This window comes from Chinchilla lanigera, unplaced genomic scaffold (assembly GCF_000276665.1).
Source record: "Chinchilla lanigera isolate Chin_1 unplaced genomic scaffold, ChiLan1.0 scaffold00038, whole genome shotgun sequence".
NCBI classification, from domain to species: Eukaryota; Metazoa; Chordata; class Mammalia; order Rodentia; family Chinchillidae; genus Chinchilla; species Chinchilla lanigera.
The window spans coordinates 4,194,729-4,212,580 of record NW_004955439.1 but is presented as its reverse complement, the minus strand read 5'-3'; the positions used below and the strand labels follow the sequence as shown (position 1 = coordinate 4,212,580).

Sequence of the window (17,852 nt, the reverse complement as noted above, 5' to 3'; positions counted from 1 at the left end):
GGTTGAACTCCCAGTACAACAAACAAATCAGTAATATCCAATGTGGTGCAACAATGATTCTCATGCCTTGCTGGTTGAACTGTAAAGTGTACAATCACTTTAGAGAACTATTTGAATCTCCCATGAAGTTAAATATCATGCCATGGCCCAATAATGTCTCTCCTATGTATTATCCTAGAAGAAATGAAAAATGTGTGTCCACAAAGAACCTGTACAATAATGTTCATAGCAATATTATTCATAATACTAATATACTAATCATATGTATAATTAATATATATTAGGAATAACAATGATTCAAAAGAGCAAAAAAGCAGAGGCATCTCACATGTCTATCAGCAGAATAGACAGAATGGGCGCACTGTGATATATACATGGATTGCAATAACAGCAATCAAAATGGAGTGAATTCTCACATATAGTGAGAGAATGAAGACAGATACAAAAGAATACATATTATTTCATTTATTTGAAATAAAAAGTCATAAAAAATCTACAGTAATGGCTATTAGAACTGTGGTTCTTATGGGTAGGTGGGAAGAGTAGTGCTTTTGACTGTAATAGGGCCCAAGAGAACTCTCTGGATAGGTGGAAATAAACTATTTGTTCTTGGGAATGGTGTTTACACACACATATATGTTTGTGAAAATTATTCAACAGAACATTTAAATTTTATTCACTTTATGCTGATTATATCTCAACAACAAAACAAAAACTAAAAGATCATCTCTATATAGTTGACTATTTTTTAGTATATTTTTGCAGTACATAATGATTACACTTATTGGGGAGTTTGTACATATACATAACACATCTTAATTCTTTTTCTGTCCCCTTACCCTCCCAACCCTCCCTGCTCCCTCCAACTCTTGTTCCCCTCCACATGTGCAAAAGCTCTATTTCTATTTTTTTTCTTCAGTTCTCTCTTTTTATCACTGTAGCTTTATAATATGACTTGATGTTCAGAATTGTGATGCTTCCTCCTTTGCATTTGTTGCCCAGGATTGTTTTCATTATTTTGGGGTTCTGCTGGCTTCATACTAATTTTAGGGTTATTTTCCTAGTTCTGTGAGGAATCTTATTGGTATTTTGATTGAGACTGCATGAAATTTATATATCAGTTTTGGAATTCTGGCCATTTTGACAATATTGATTCTCTCTATCCAGGAACAGGAGCTATCTTCCCATTTTCTGATGCCTTCTTCACTCTTTCAGAGTGGTGTAGTTTTTGTTGTAGAGATCTTTCACTTCCTTGATTAGGGTAATTCCTAAATATTTACTTTTTCTTGGTGCTACAGTGAATGGTATTTTTCCCTAATTTCTTTCCCAGTGAGTTCATTATTGGTATATAGGAATACAGTTTTTATGTGTTGATTTTGTATCCTGCTACATTGCTAAATTTAGTTATTAATTCTAGGGCTCTTGGTGAAAATTTTTGGGTCTTCTTTGTAGTGTATCATATCATCCACAAGTAAAGATAATTTGACTTTATATATATATATATATACATACATATAATTTGACATATACATACATGTGTCAAATTATGAGACAGTAATAAAAAACTACCAACTAAGAAAAGCAGTTGATAGTTTTTTATTACTGCCTCAATTTCATTTCCTGTTATTAGATTATCAAGTGTTTTTATATCTTCTTGGTTCAGTTTTAGTAAATCATATGTATCTAGGAAGGTATCCATTTCTTCTCTAGTCTCAATTTCATTAATTACCTCTGTTTCATTAATTTCTATTCTAATCTTTATAATTTTTTTTCCTTATACTAGCTTTAAATTTGGATTGTTTTTCTAGAACCTTGAGGTGCATCATTAGGTTATTTATTTGGGCTTGCTCTGTTTTACCAATTTAGGTATTCACAGCTATAAACTTCTCTTAGGAGTTCTTTTATTTTGTCCCGTAGGTTGTGGTATGTTGTACTGGCATTATCACTTGATTCTAGGAACTAATTTCTTCCTTGATTTGTTCTGTGACTTAATGATTATGTAAGAACATATTTAATTTCCATATGTTTGCATAATTTCTTTTGCCATTAATTTCTTGTTTCATCATACTGTGATCTGATAATATACTTGAGACTATTTTGATCTTTTGTATTTATTTAATGATGCTTTATGGGCTAATTTGTAGTCTATTTTGGAGAATGTTCCATATGCTGCTGAGAAGCACGTATATTCTATTGTTGGGTAGGACATTCTGTAGATATCTATTAAATCAGTTTGTTTGAAAGAGTGACTCCACTCAGATATTTCTTTGTTGATTTTTTGTCCAGTTAATCTCTTTGTGACAGTGGGGTATTGAGGGCTCCCATTATAATTGTGTTGATTTTTACTTGATCTTTTATATCCAGTAGTGTTTGGTTTATGAAGGTGTGCCAGTGTTTCATGCATATATATTTATTATTGCTATCTATTCCTGTTGAATTTTTCTGTTAACCAATATGCAGTGACCTTCTTTGCCTCTTCTAATCAGTTTTGGCTTGAAGTCCACTTTGTCTGAAAATAGGATAGCTATTGCTCCTTATTTGGGGAGCCCTGTTGCATGGAATGTTGTTTTCCATCTTTTAATTTTTAGTCTTCAAATTTCTTTTTGTATTAAATGTGTTTGTTGTATTTATTTTTGTTGTTGTTTTGTCTTTTTGAGACAGGGTCTCGCTATGCAGTTCAGGCTGGCCTTGAGCTCACTTTGTAGCCCAGGCAGGTCTCAAACTCATAATGATGCTCCTGCCTCAGCTTCCCGAGTGCTGGGATTACAGGCATGCATCACCACATCTGGCTAAATGTGTTTATTGTATACAGGACACCACTGAGTTTATTTTTCAATTTAATCTGCCAATGTGCATCTTTTGATTAGAGAACTGAGACCATTCACATTGAGAGTTATTACTAAAATATAATGACTTCATGTCATTGCATTATTTTCTTGGTGATGATACTTCCCCATCCCACCCCTTTTTTCCCTTCTGTCCAACTGCTACACTGTGGTAAGGTTTGTTCTATGAGACTTTTGGGGATTGTTCCAGTCTGAGCAATTTAGCAATTTAATGAGGCCCTGTCAATAAATTAAAAAAAATTTAAAAGGGCTGGGGATGTAGCTGAGTGTGAACGCCTTGAGATCCATCTTCAGTACAAGAGAAATAGAGAAAGAGACAGAGACAGACAGAGACAAAGAGCCCTGAGGGTCTGAAGTCATCTTGCCTGGGCTCAAATACTAGTCTCTCATTTACTGTATGACATTGGACAAGTTTATTTCATATCATTTCTGTATCTCAGTTTCCCATCCATGAAACAAAGATAATAGTACCTCCCTCATATAGTTGCTGTGATACTTAAATGAATAGTTGTATTAAAACCCTTAGAATAGTGCTTGTTATGATTTAAATATGTGTGTCCCCTCAAAGACTCACGTATTACAGGCTTGATCCCCATTGCACCCATATTCAAAGGTGAAATGACAGGATCATGAGGCTTTGACTGAAGAGATCATAATTTAATGGCATTTTGGGGAAGTGATAGGAACAGGAGGTGGGGCCTAGTTGAAGAGCATGTTTTATAGAGGAGTGATCTTGTGGACTGTATCTGGTCCTGAATCCTTCCTCTCTGGCTCTGGCTGTTTCCCTTTCTCTCTGCTTCCTAGCTGCCATGAGGTTAGCAGCTTTCTTCCCCGACTGTTTACTGCTATAATAGTTTTACCTTGGAGCCAGCAAAACATGGTTGAAACCTGTGAAATTGAGCCAAACTGAAACTTTCCCCATTTGAATTATCTCAGATATTTTGTCACAGTAATATTATGTGATAGTTAACTGTTGTGTCAACTTGAGTAAGAAATACCCAACAGATTGGCTTAGCATAGTTCTGGTTGTAACTGAATGGATTTACTGAAGATGAAAGGCTGACTCACCAGTGGTGTGAGTGGCACCAACCAATAGACTTGTAGGGGGTTAGAAACTAAGAAATTATAATATACCCTTTTGCCAAATATAACTCTTCCAAAAGACAAAGAAGGAAGACTTGCTTCTGTTTCTTTGAAGGAGCTCTGGTCTTCCCTTTTACATTAAATATCCATCTCCTGGCTTCCAACACAAACTCTTAAGCCTACTAGTGCAGATCTTTCACCCTTCCATCGCAGATACTTTAGCTTCCTGATACAGAAGTAAGCTCCAGGCCATTTGACCTTTAACTGAATCATTCAGATCTACAGCACACAGACCACCCTTTTGCACTCTTGCACACCTGACTGCAAGCAACGATTTTAAGGAATATATATTAAATCTGTTTCTCCAGTGACCACTGATACATGGAAAGCTGACTAATACAGTGCTAGGCAGATCATGAGACATTTGCTAACATTAACCAAAATCTCAGTGAACAGATCCTTATGAATGTTTGAAAAACTAGCATTTAGGCAGGAAGCTAAAAGTTTGAGGTCAGTCATAGCAATTTAACAAGACTTTGTCTCTAAATAAGGGCTACAGGTATAGCTTAGCATGTACCAGATCGGGGGTTCAACTCCAAGTATAAGGTGGAAAAATCAGTGCTTAATGTGAAATCTTTCCCCTGCCACAGAGAAAGAATCTGTGGGTCATATATTAAAAATTTTAATCTTAGCCTAGATGTACAGCTAGTGGTAGACCACTTGCTTAGCATGTGAGAGGTCTTGGGTTCAATTCTCAGCACTGTAAAACAATAAACAGAAAGTTGAATCTTAATCCTAGGTGCAGTGGTGCACACCTGTAGTCCTAGCTATTTGAGGGGATTACTTGAATCCATGAGCTTCAGACCAACAAGAACTTCACTTGTTTTTGAATCTTGATCTAGTCTGATTCATGGTACTGAAGAAGTTATTCCAGTAGGAGGAGCTCTGACAAAGAATTTTAAAAGCACAGACATCCTAAGGTTTTTAGTTGGGGAAATCCAGATTTTTCATACCCCAGAAGTTGTCCTTTGTTTGCTCCCTGTATCATGGAAGAAAAATTAAGTATTGCTATAAACTATATATTATTTTCTCCTAGGAAGCTGTATCTTGTAGTAAATGAGTTTAGTTGGGATTCAGACTTAATTTCCACTAAGGAAATAATGCATTTACATTATTTGTATCATTTGCCATTTTATAGCAGAAGAGTATTTCTTAGTTTTTAAACCTCTGTACTTGGGGATTACAAAATTCTATTTATATATAATTCCTCCTTTGGATTCAACTGTGTGGAAGAATTTACAAAAACTTCCTTGGTCTCAGACCTCACATTTGCTCTATGTTTCCATACTCCCTTTATTTTAGCTATTAGAAAACAAAACAAAGCAGTCCATGAACAAGAGTTTTTTGTTTGTTTGTTTGTTTGTTTTGTACTGGGGATCAAACCCAGGGGCAATCTACCACCTGGCTATATCCCCAGCCTTTTTAATTATGAGATAGAATGTTTCAAAATTGCCCAATGTGACCTCAAACTTATAATCTTCCTGCCTGTCTCCTGGACAGCTGGGATTACAGGGATATACCACCATTCCTGGCAAAGGCATTTTAAGTTAGTTAAAATCACAGGAAAAAGATTTAGTATTTTAGATTCAAATTAGTACTTTCCAAACCAGCATCAATATCCTAACATATGAACCACATACACAGTATGTAGATTTGTTTCCTAAAGCTCATTGCATGGTACCAGCATTATGGTCTTTTACATTTTTGACATTTATCTCATAGTTGCCCTTGAAGAACTTTAAAATTTAAAATCAAGTCAAAGAGAGGGGACTATCTCACTAATTTCAAGTTGCTAGGCAACTATTCTACATCCCTTGTATTGCTTAGGAGGTATGGAAAGGATAGGAAAAGGTATGTACCATATAAATCAAATATATATTGACTGATTTTTTTCTAAAACAATCATTTCTAGGAAAGCTATCCAATTTGTAGCCTTTGTATTATCTTATTTCTCCAAGCCAATTTCCTATTTCATCCTTTAGTATTAAGAGAAATAAAATTAATAATTTAGAATTCTACTTTAGAGAAATAAATGTTAGTGTATACCTTCTCATCCTATACTATTGGTCTAAAACTAGATATCAAAGACAAATGCTTTTCTTATTACCTCACTAACTGATATTTATGTTTGACACTTCATGAGTTCAGGGTTGCCAGGCCAGAGCTTCAGAACCAGGTGATTTCCACTAGGGAAACTTGCCTATAATTTTATATACTCAATTTATGAAGATTGCTTTAGTATGTGATCAGAAAACCATTTATAGTTATATACTTTTCATATCATACTTTTACTTCTTAAAACAATAAACTAAAAATATGGCTAGGGGTGTGGCTTAGTGGTAGAATTGGTGTGTAGCATTTGAACATCCTTTGGTTCAGTTGCTAGCACTGCATAAAACATACAAGACACATACCTATAAAGAATGCTCATTATTTTAAGCAGCTAAAGATAGAATTCTTAACTAGCACAGTCACTTTATTTAAAAGATCAAAGAAGATAAGGCAAAACTCGTCTAATCGCTTTCTAACCACGTTTCGAAGCTTGAACTTTATCACATTTCACACTCCTGCCAAGTAGTTGCCTGGTGTCTTCTTTAATACCTCCAGAGAAATTCAGTACTTTATCTACGTCTTTTTTTTTTAAATTAAAATACACAAAAGTACTGGTTAAGATGTAGAACCTTTCCCACAAATGTTCAGTGTTACTTTATTCCAATCTCTTACACCTTTCATGTGAACACCTAATTTTCCTGCTTATTCACTGACTTTGCTTATCTATCCATTCAGTTATCCATTACACAGCTAACTGCCATCTACCACTGAACTAGGCACCAGGATGGGAATACAATAATGAACCTGAGACTTGCTCTTCTTTTTCCTAAAACCCGAACTTTCTGCTAAAAAGTTTGCTTGAAGCTTCAGTGCTTCAAAATAGATTAGCATTTGTTAATGCTAGCATTACTCTGCAGTTTTCAGGGGCTGAACAAAATAAAGCTTATTTCGTACTCCTTTAACAGTCCTAGGTAGGTCTTCCTTGCTGGTAGTCAGTGCTCCATTACAAGGGATACAGCAACCAGGCCTTTCCCATCTGGTGGCTTTGTTCTCTGGGGCCTCTAGTTCTTTGCATCTAGCTAGACCACAGGGAAAGAAAGAGTATGGAGATACACACTCATTTCTTAACTGCCTTGGCTAGAAGCCAGATGCAGCTGAGCACATCACCTCAGACATCCCCTTGGAAAGCCTCAGTTACAGGGCCCCACCTGAGTGGAGGATCTGTGATATGGAAAGGCTTTTGGCAGACATTTGGCCATCTCTGCTACAATATCCAAGGCTCTTGAATAACTTTTTCAGCTCTGAGTAAGGTTATTTCAATGTCAGTCAGTCATTGCTGGGATTGCTCACTTCCGTCTGGTACTTACACAATACTTCCTTTAAATCTTCAGAGATTCTCTTCCTCTATCTAGATTTTATATTAAAAAAAACTACTTATTGAAAGAAAGGGACTATATATATATATATATATAGGGGTGTGTGTGTGTGTGTGTGTGTGAGATAATTGTACTGCTGAAGTCTATTGGTTTATTGTAAGGAACAGTTAATACTTAAATTTTTTTGACCAATTTTGCATGCTTATATCTGGTAATCCGAACAACTGATTTGAAGACAGCAATATGCAATATAACAACCATTGGTGAATTCCTACCATCTTGTTTAGTGAAGCTCTGTATCATTTCTAATTTTTTTATTAGTTTTTATTCTCTTTAATGGTTTGATCTATCTTGCATTCTTACATCTGGTAATGTGAGCAACTTTGTTGAAGATAACAATAGGTAATCTAACAACCACTGTTAATTCCTATCATTTTGTTTTGAAACCCTGTATCATTTTGTTTTTGTGTTGTTTTGTTTTTGTCTATGTTGTTATTTTGTTATTTTTTAATTTTCTTTAAAATAAAAAAACTGCTTATTGAGAGTCTAATAATTGATTCTTTGTGGCAATGCCCAATTATATAGCTATAACTTGATTTTGTCTATTCAACCTATTGGTGAACATCACTCTCAAAGTCTGAAGTTGGCAGTTGTAAAACCTAAGCGTTTAGGCTCATTTTGATGATGCATGCATTCCAGGAGCTTGAGGCAGGAAGAGCACAGTTTGAGCTTAACTTGGGAAATTTAGTGAGATCCCGTCTTAAAATTAAGAATAAAAATGACTGGGGATTTAGGTCAGTGTAAAGAGACCCATATCAGGAAAATAAATAAAAGCACAAAAACAAGATTTTTTACTGAGTTAAATTGAAAATGGCTAGCATTTCCATAAAAATTAACAGTTTTTAAAAATAGAACTTAAAATGTTTTAAACACAGAGACTTAATTGGAAGGCTTACTTTCCTAAGTGTATGTGGGTTATAGTATGTTTTCATGGCTTTTTAAAAATGAGTACTGATGAGCTCTGTTAACTTCATAAATGACCTCTGTATCACAGTTTATTATGTGTCTCTTTTTAAACTTTTGCCTTAGGGCAATAATGGCGAACCTTTCAGAGATTTCAATGATAACAGACAGCTGGCTGCAGCACACATGCCATAGGTTCATCCCCACTGTCCTAGGGTTTTAGTGTCTTTATCTGGTAAATAGTAGCACTACTCCACAAAGACCTGGAAACACAAACAAATGGTTGTAAAGGTCCTTGAAGTCCTCAGAGTTAAATATAAATTGAAACATCTGGGAAGATTTTGTAAGAAGTCAAACCTAAATTGAAATTTATCATCTCAGAGAACAAGATGTTTCAAAGTAGTGAAGGTGTGTACACTATACACATGTTGGGTATTTCAGGTCAGTGACCTAGGCTTTTCTCTGCCCCACATTACTCACTGTGGTCCTCTCATGGTCACAAGATGGCAGCAGCAGCCCCAGGTACTGCATTCTCTTTCTGGAGGAGCAGCTCTAGATTTTCTCAGAACTTCTTCCTTTTAGAAGCTTAAAAATTAAACAGCCCAGCAAGCATTTTTAAATGTGGATTATGTCTCACTATATTTATGCATTAAAACTGAGAAAAATCTAATGTATATTTTTTTCTTGTGCTGGGTCCTGAACCCAGGTCTTCATGCATACTAGGCAAGTGCTCCACCACTGAGCTCTAGCCTCAAAATTTAAAGTATTTATTAATTTACATAAAATAATAAGACACTTAGTATGTATTAATATAAATCACATATTTTAATTTTAAAATCGTATTTTAAAAAATAAACAAAAATTAGGAAGAGGATTGCCATTGTTTTACTTTTTTTGTGGTACACCAAGCCACATCCCCAGCTCTTTTTTAGTTTATTTATTTATTTTTGAGACAGGGTTTTGCTATGTAGTTTAGGCTGTCCTTGAACTCACTATGTAGCCCAGGCTGGCCTCAAACTTGTAGCAATCCTCCTGCCTGAGCCTCCCAGGTGCTGGGATTACAGGTGTGCACCACCACATCCAGCTTAGTTTTTATTTTGAAACAGGGTCTCACTAAGTTACTAAGTTGAACAGGATGGGGTCTATTGCCTTACATTTTTACATAATTCTTTCCTATTTTGGCAAAGGAGAGATGGTTTCTCATCTGCTTCTCATTCAATCTGTTGTGTATTGCACAGCCTCTGAAAACATCCAGTGTTCATTCATGAAAGAATGAGAATGAAAAATGCAAATGATATGTTTTAGTCACTGTCTTTGTCAGAGGGACACAAAACCTAACACTTATAAATTAAAGGAGGAGAGGTACACTTTGGTTCATAGTTTGTTGAGATTTCATAGTTAGCTGAGTCTGTAGCCAGCTGGCTCCAAGGTAGGACAGCATGACAGAGGCTCATGTAAGAAGAAAGATGCTTATGGCATGGCAGACAGGAAGCAGAGAGAGAGAGAAGGGAGGAGTTGGAGAGGGAGATATAATACCCTTCCAGGCTGAGGCTTAATGACTAGCTTCATTGGCCCAGACCCCATCTCCTAATAGCAAGTCAGCTATAAGACCCCATAGTCTAATTATCTCCTCCGCCCCCCCCCCAAAAAAACCACTATCAGGCTTTGGGGAAGCATCTAGATATAAACCATAACATTCTATCCCTGACCTCTAAAAGATTCATGCACATCCTTTATGTGAAATGCATCTAGTCTATCTCTAAGAGTTGCCAGAGTCCTAACAGTTTCAACATTGCTGAAAAGTTCAAGTCTAAGTTCTGAGACTTAAGGTAAACTCTTGGCTGTGAGCCCCTAAAAAAGTCAAAAAGAAAGTCAAATACTTCTAACATACAATGGCATGGGATAAATATTCCCATTCCAAAAGGGAGAAATGGGGGATAATAAGCAATGATATCAAAGCAAGACCAAAACCCAGCAGGGCAAACATTAAATCCTGTAACTCTATGTGCTATACCAAGTGTTATGGTTTGTGTCTAGATGTCCTCCCAAAGCCTCATACAGTCGTGGGGGGGGGGGCAGGCTTTTTGGAGGGGGCTGAACCTAGAGTGTGTGACTGGTGGTGCAATGTTAGGATTAAGGGTGCAGGGATTGGGGGTAGGTGATTGCTGGATCAGTCCACAGATTGGATTGGAGCTACCCTAATCCCAATAGACTGGTTACAATGTAAGGGACAAAAAGAGGCTTGTCCCTTCCTCAGCTGTTGCTTGGCTACTTTCTACCTGCCGTAACTGTTCTCCTCTGCCAAGCCACCCTACCTTGGAGCCACTGATTAGAGACTGAAACCTCTACAAACTGTAGTTAAATAAACCTTTCCTCCTTTAACTTTGGCTGTCAGGTATTTGTCTCATCAATGAGAAAAGTAACTAAGACACTGGGGGAAGTTGTGGCTGAGAAATGTGAACTACAGTGGGCATGGGCAGCCCTGTCCCTATGGAATTGCCTCTAGTTATAACCCTCATGGCTTTTCTCTTGGGCTGGCTTTGCTGACTCCTTGCAGCTTTCCTCATATGTTCCATATTCCTGGCTTACCCAATGTTCTGGGGTTTTCACTGCACTTTCAGCTTTATGCATTGCCCTTTAAGGGGTACCCTTCCTGGTTTCCCAGGCTTTCCTTTGAAATCTGTGTGGAAGCCTTCCTAACCCCATAACTCTTGAATTCTGCATGCAGTGCCACATGAATGATACCAAGGTCTCCTGCCAGATTGAGCAGTAGCCAAGCTCCCTTGAATTGGGGCTACAGAGGCTTCTGAGTGCCAGGATGCTTGAACACTATGAACTGAATCCTGGGGAATCAGTGCCCCTAGGCTGCCATTCTCTTGGAACAGGGTGCCCTGGGGTTCTCTTTTCAAAGTAAAGTCTTTCACTTTTGCAACTTTAAGCCTTAGCTGGGGTCTTGCTGGTTGATGTGATGCCCTCAAGCTATCTTTTCTATTGTCCTGTTGTGGGGCTGGGGATATAGCTCAGTGGCATAAGCACCTGCCTGGCAAGTGCAAGGTCTTGAGTTCACTTCCCAGTACCAAAAAAAAAAAAAAAAAAGGAAGAAAAGAAATCTCTATTGTCCTGTTGTAAAGTACTTGAATTCTTTTTAATGCTAAAACCTTCAGCAACCAAGTTCTCTTCTGCTCCATCTCTGCAGGTGCTTTTTCTCTGGAAAAAGTAAAAACTTTTGAAATGAGCTTTTTGCTCTTTATTTTCAGTATAAACCTGGCTAAAAGCAGCAAGCTGTATCCATGTTGTAGACTGAATGTTGCCTTAAAATCTTCTCTACCTGATTAGGATGCCACTTTTGATTTTAGTTTCTTACAAAGTCTCAGGGCATGAACATAATATGGAAAATTTTTCTGCCAGAGCATAACACAGCCTGGAGTCCAGTTGCTAATAAAGTTTTTTTCCCATGTAAAACCTCCTAAGTCTGTCTGGCCTTTATAATCTGCATTTTTATTCATGTTCTGGTCATCTGAGCTATAGCCACAATCTCCATCAAGCTTGCCTTACAGTATTCTAGGGCTGATTATTCAGCCAACATCTTCAGATCTTTCCAGACTCCTCCTGAGAACCAGTTCCAAAGGCTTTTAAACCACGTGATGAGGTAGTGTTACAACAAAAACCCCACTCCTGGCACTAAACTTTTAATCACTTTCCTGACTGGGACTGAATAACTGACACCGTCAAATAAGAGGTAGAAAGGTTTATTTTGGCTCACAGTTTGTGGAGGTGTCAGTCCATAGTTGGCTGGTTCCAAGGCAGGACTACATTGAAGAGGGGCATGGTGGAAGACAGTCGCTCACATGGTGGTGGCAAAGTAGAGCCCTCAGTGACCCATCTCTTTTGATCAGACCCCACCTCCTAGTAGTGAGTCAGTTACAAACCTCCATAAACCCATCACCTCCTAAAAGCTCCACCTATGAGTGCATGAGACTTTGGGGGGGAACAGCTAGATATAAACTGTAACATAAAGTTTTGCCATTACAATAAGTCCTTGATTTATGAACAAATTCCATTCTAGGAGAATATTTGTAAGTCAGATTCATTTGTAAGTCCAACAAAGTGAGCTCTATACACCTTTGACACAAGTTTTTTATACACCTCTGACACAATGTAAAGCATAAAAAATAAACACAAATACTGTAAATAAGCTATTTTTACTTTTAAGTACAGTAAGCACAGAGTAGCACAAATGTGACAGTGTCCAGCAGACATGAGCTACTTCTGTGAATTGTTTGTATCTACCGTTTGTATCTGTTAAAGTTCACAACTTGAATATTTATAAGTTGGGGACTTACTGTATTACAAAAACAGTTTTTCCCAAAGACCTTCTGAAAGAGGAATCCTTATGCTCTTTTCAAGAGCTGAGGAACAGTTTTCAGAAGGTTTCCCAGTAGACTACCTCTCAAGTTTAATTGACCAAAATATCATTTGCCTGATATTTGCCTGATATCTCTCTCTCTCTCTCTCTCTCTCTCTCTCTCTCTCCCCGTCTCTCCCCTTACTTCCTTCCATCTTTTTGTTTTCCTGTCATAGTATTGGTGATTGAAGCCAGGCCTTCACTGTTATTCTGCCACTTATTTACATCCTCAGCTCTTTTAGGTTATATTTTGAGATGAAGTCTTGCTAAATTGTCCAGGCTGGCCTTGAACTTGCAATCCTCTTGCCTTAGCTTACCAAGTAGGTGGGATAGTAGGTGTGGATCACTATGCCTGGCCATTTGCTTATTTTCAAAGAAAGAGAATAGAATTGGCAGGCTTTGTATACCAGCAGCTCTCAAAGTCTGGTGTGCATGCAAATCACCTATACAGTGTGTTAGAACAGATTGTCCAGACCCCAGCACTAGGGTTTCTGACTCAGTACGTTTGGAGTAGAGCCCAAGAATTTGAATTTTTAACCATTCCAAAGTGTTCTTGCTTGTCCCAAGGCCACATCCTCTCTCCCAATTAGAGAGAGAGAGGATGTGGCCAGGCTTACATGGAAGAGCATGAGTATCTTAATAAATTAGGGCTCATTAAGAAGAGAGGAGAATGGCTGTATCCTGGAGTGTTTGTTGTACTTATAGTCTTAGGAAATTTATGATTGACTCCTCCAAAATAGAGAAATACCTGAACATTGTGTTTGTGTCTAGTCTTCAGAAGTTTTTAGGAAGATGCAGTGCTGGGAATTTAACACAAGGTCTCAGGATACTAAGAATGTGCCCTATTCCTGAGCTATACCTCCAGTGCCAATTCTTCAGAAGTTTTTTGTTAGTTCTTATACATGGTAAGACAAAAGCAGTCACTCCCACTTTTTTTTTCTTTAGCTACAAGCCTGACCTTAATATCTTCTGCCTCAAATATTACAGTCCTCAGCTGCCAGCTCCAAGGCACTCTACCAGCCTCCCATAGAGCAGCTGCTTCCTGAAGTTTGGGTCCACCTGCCCCAGCATATAAACCTTGTAGCTCCTGCCAGCTTACTTCTGACACAGCCAGAAGTACTCTTGGTCTTTGCCAGGCCAACCTGTCTTGCCCTGGTGCTAAGCCTTATGGAGGAAGATGTGAGAATTATTGATCTCTTTCCTCCTAAAGAAATGTGAGTTTCTTTTACAAAGCCCTTCCTTGTCCCAGAGATCACTTCTGCATATCGAAAGATGAGGCAGCTTTTAGCATATTTCCAGAAAAAAAAAAAGTGTTCCCAAGACACAGTGCCTACCTGCTTTAACAGTTGCTTAACTAGGGCCACATCAGTGTCTTCGGAAGACCACTGGCTACACTGTTCAGAGAAAAATTGTACCCAATTACACTTCCTTACCCAGATAGACTCTGGTTTGCATTCAGGGCTCCTAAAGGACCAGCACTGGGAAGGAGAAAGATGCTTCAACTGTGGGCAAAGCACGGTAGCCTGCCCCGCTTCTCTCTTCTGTTGGCTAGGGAAAGGAGCTCTCCTTTTGAAAAGCCAGTTTCTCTTGCTTCCCTTCTATTTTTCTTTTTCAAAGTGAGCTGAACAGTCCTTTTGACTCTTGACCTTGGGTCCAGGTGTGACTTTGCTCTAAGACACACTAAACAGGATGGAGAAAAGGAAGAACTTAGTTGACTGGAGCTCCAGGCTCTAAGATAGAGTGATGGACAGGACCCTGAAGTTGCTCTTAGTGCCCAGCCTAGCTTACCAAAGGGGACAGGCAAAATGGGTCCAGAGTACCTGCAAAGGTTGCCCACTTTCTGGATTGGAGGCCCTTCCTTACCTGAGCCAAACCCCCTCCCACAAATTCCCACATTGCTTCTTTTTTTCTGGGCAACAGTATTCTCACATGATTACTCTCAAATAGACAAAGTTCACCAGTGGAGTATTCTAAGTCTGTTTCTTTCCAGGTTAAACATTCTTATCCTCAACAGCTATTTGTAAAACTTTGACATGATAAGATAGCTTTTCAGGTCCTGACCTTCCTACTCACCTTTCATAGGATGTGCTGCCATTTATTTATGTTCCCTGCATATGTGGCTATAGTACCATCCAGCTGGGAAAAACAGTGGAACACAGGGACACTGGCATTTCCTTCTTGGTACTACATGGTGTGTCTCCAGTAACAAAACCTAGGTAGGTGCTGGCATCTTTGGCTTTCAGGACACACTGAAGACAAAAGGTTTGTATCTTGTTCTCCATAAGCTTTGGCTTCTTTCCCATTTCCCAATTTCAGGATCCTGTTGCCCTGTCCCTAGGATGGGTGTCTGAAAGGTCTGAGTCAGCAGAAACTTTGGGCTCTGAATTATGTTAAAGCCAGGAGGGAGGGGAGATGCCCATCCTGCTGCTGGCTGATGGGGAGATAGGGAACAGGCCTAGTAATAAAAGCTTTTGGAGCTCCAGAATCTGGATATCTTAGAGAAATGTGATGGAGAGAGGGCAAAAAAGGAGCAGAAACTAACCAGGTTGTGACTTTGAAGCACTTGAGCCTTCAGCCTAGATTTAGCATAGGATGGTGGTGCTTAACCACCATGTTGTCCCTACACTGAATCACAGATGCTCAGCTACATTTTGATGAGTGTACTGTGGGGAGCAGCTGAAGCTGGAGATTGATATGTGTGGGGCTGGAGCAAGGCCTGTCCAGAGAACAAAGTGTTCAAGGTGAACCATGCCAACAAGCTGCTCCAGCTTTGAGAACACAAAGCGCCCAAGGCAATCCAAGCAAACAGATTGCTAGGCAGAGGGGGGTCCCATGACATCAACCTGCTAAGTGTATAAATAAATGCACTGTAGTTGTTGAGCAGTCCCTTTTTTCTCACCTGGAGAGAGGGCTCCACCTGACCTCAGCTTTCTGTTTTCTAATTCTTGTCTTTATGTCTTCATCCTCCACTGCCTTCACCTGCCTTCACCCTGAGAATTTCAGGAGCTGCACTGGACATGGCAGTGTACAATATTTATGTTACAATGGGTTATTACACTATTACCCAGAATGCCTACCATTCTGAGTTCTGAGCTCATCACATTACCTAAGCAGAGGTAAAGGATAGTTTAACTTTCAAAGAGAGATTGCATAGTCCTCAGAATTTTTGGAAGCTTATTCAGGGTAGTAAGAAGTTTTTCTCAAACTTGAACCTTGAGCCAAAGGAAAGCCAGTTTGCAGAGTTAATATTAACAAAAAGAGATGTTGTTTCTTCTGCAGTTATTATTCATTAATTATGGATTGGTTTAATTTCTTTAAGTGTATTGCCAACAATCCTAATATTTAACAAGTACTTCAACACAACAAAATCAAACTTACTGGACCAATAGCATTTCAAAGGTCAGTGAAAGATTCCCCCTTGCCATATCTCTGTCCTAATGGCTTCCCATTGTCCCAGATTTCTAAATAAGAGGCAAGCCTTTTCATTTCATACTTAGAAATATATTTGAAAATTTCAGTGTAGAATGCAGATTCACAACAGATTTGACAGATTACTATAAATAAGACTCCAAGTTAGAGGTCTTAAGCAAACCAGTTCCTACTAAAATGCAAAGGAAGAGAGATCTCTAAGGGGCAGGAGATAAGGTGAGGGGTAGAAGGCAGGATCTGAGACAGGGAACAGAAAGGATAGTAAAAATTAGTATATGGAAAACCATGGTATCAGCAGGAGAGTAGTCTCAAGGTTAGTATTTTTTCATTTTGCAGACAAATACCATCAGTGTCGGTGGTATTCAACTATTTCTTTTACTGTTATATAGATTGTATTTATAGGCTCGAGTAAGTTTTCCAACTTCATATTTTTCATTTTTCATCCTTTTGCTAACTCTTTAAAGCTTGACAGCCAGGGTCAGATTTTGCTCTAGGTCCTTGATTATTGGTCCTAGTTTGTCCACGTGCATATATGTGTGTGTGTGTGTGAGAGAGAGAGAGAAAAAAAACTTTTTGAAAATGTTATGTACATATTTTACAGTAATCCTGTTTAGAAATAGTATATTTTGAGGGTAAGGAACATACTATATTTTTCCTTTGGTTCCCCCACAACATAACTTTGAACACTAAAGTGAACCGTGATATTCATTATATTGAGTTGAAGGGGATAATGATATAATGTTTAAGATATTCTAGACCTAGTTGTAGTTTTATTTCTTAAAGTTCTCAAAATTAAGCTTAGGTGTGCTCAGTCATGAAACAATACTGATATTAGTACTCTTATTAAATATGTTACATTTATACAGGAAGCAAATATCGTTTTAAAATCGCTTTTTAAAAATAAAAAAATAAAAATTTAGTACGTGTCAACATGTTAAACCACAGATGCAAAATTTTAGAATTTAACGGATTTTTAGACCAACTCCTTTTTCTTTCTGGCCAAATTCGCAGAAGCATGCATTCTTAATTCTGAAAGTGATTCGAAGCTTTTGCAGATAGGCAAAATAGAAAACATTACTGAGTACTTACTTGCAAATAGTGGCTTCTATTCTTAACTATGCCTCAAATCAAGGAAAAAATGTTTGTTATTTTTGAGTTTAAAATACACAGGTAGGAATAGTCCCACAATCAGCAACGCTATTTCTTTGTAATGATGGAAAATGAAAGAGATGACTAAAGTTTCCGTTCTTAGCAGAACATGGTGGTGGTGGTGGGGTTATGAGTTCTAGCTTCTTGTTAAAATGACACTATTCGCTCGTTTCTCCATAAGACGAACTGAAAAGCGATACTCTCTGTGAGATCATCGTCATCAAACACTTTAAAGACTTTTCCGGGGGACCCACGCTGGTCCATAGCACCAGCAAATCTGTTCTTTCTTGCAGGTCGCAACTGAAGACACGACGTGATGTCCACTTCCGGCTCAAATTGAGTACGGACTACACACGAATCTGGGATAAGGGTTTCTCAAATGGGAGAGGTCCCGCGGACTCTTCTGAGACTGTCCTCACAGTTGTCCTTACTGCGTGCAGCCGCAGTCTAGCGGGCAACGGCTACGGGGTGCGCGCGCGCGTGTGCTGG

General features: G+C 38.4%; 1 long non-coding RNA gene across 1 annotated transcript in view; it reads right to left on the bottom strand.

Annotated features, from left to right (window-relative positions):
* Positions 1-17,846, bottom strand: part of LOC106149203 — a 38,630-nt gene extending 20,784 nt beyond the window's left edge. Inside the window, exon 1 of the long non-coding RNA XR_001235214.1 lies at positions 17,304-17,846. This is a non-coding gene — a long non-coding RNA (uncharacterized LOC106149203). The remainder of the gene's footprint in view (positions 1-17,303) is intronic.
* Positions 17,847-17,852: the final 6 nt, after the last annotated feature.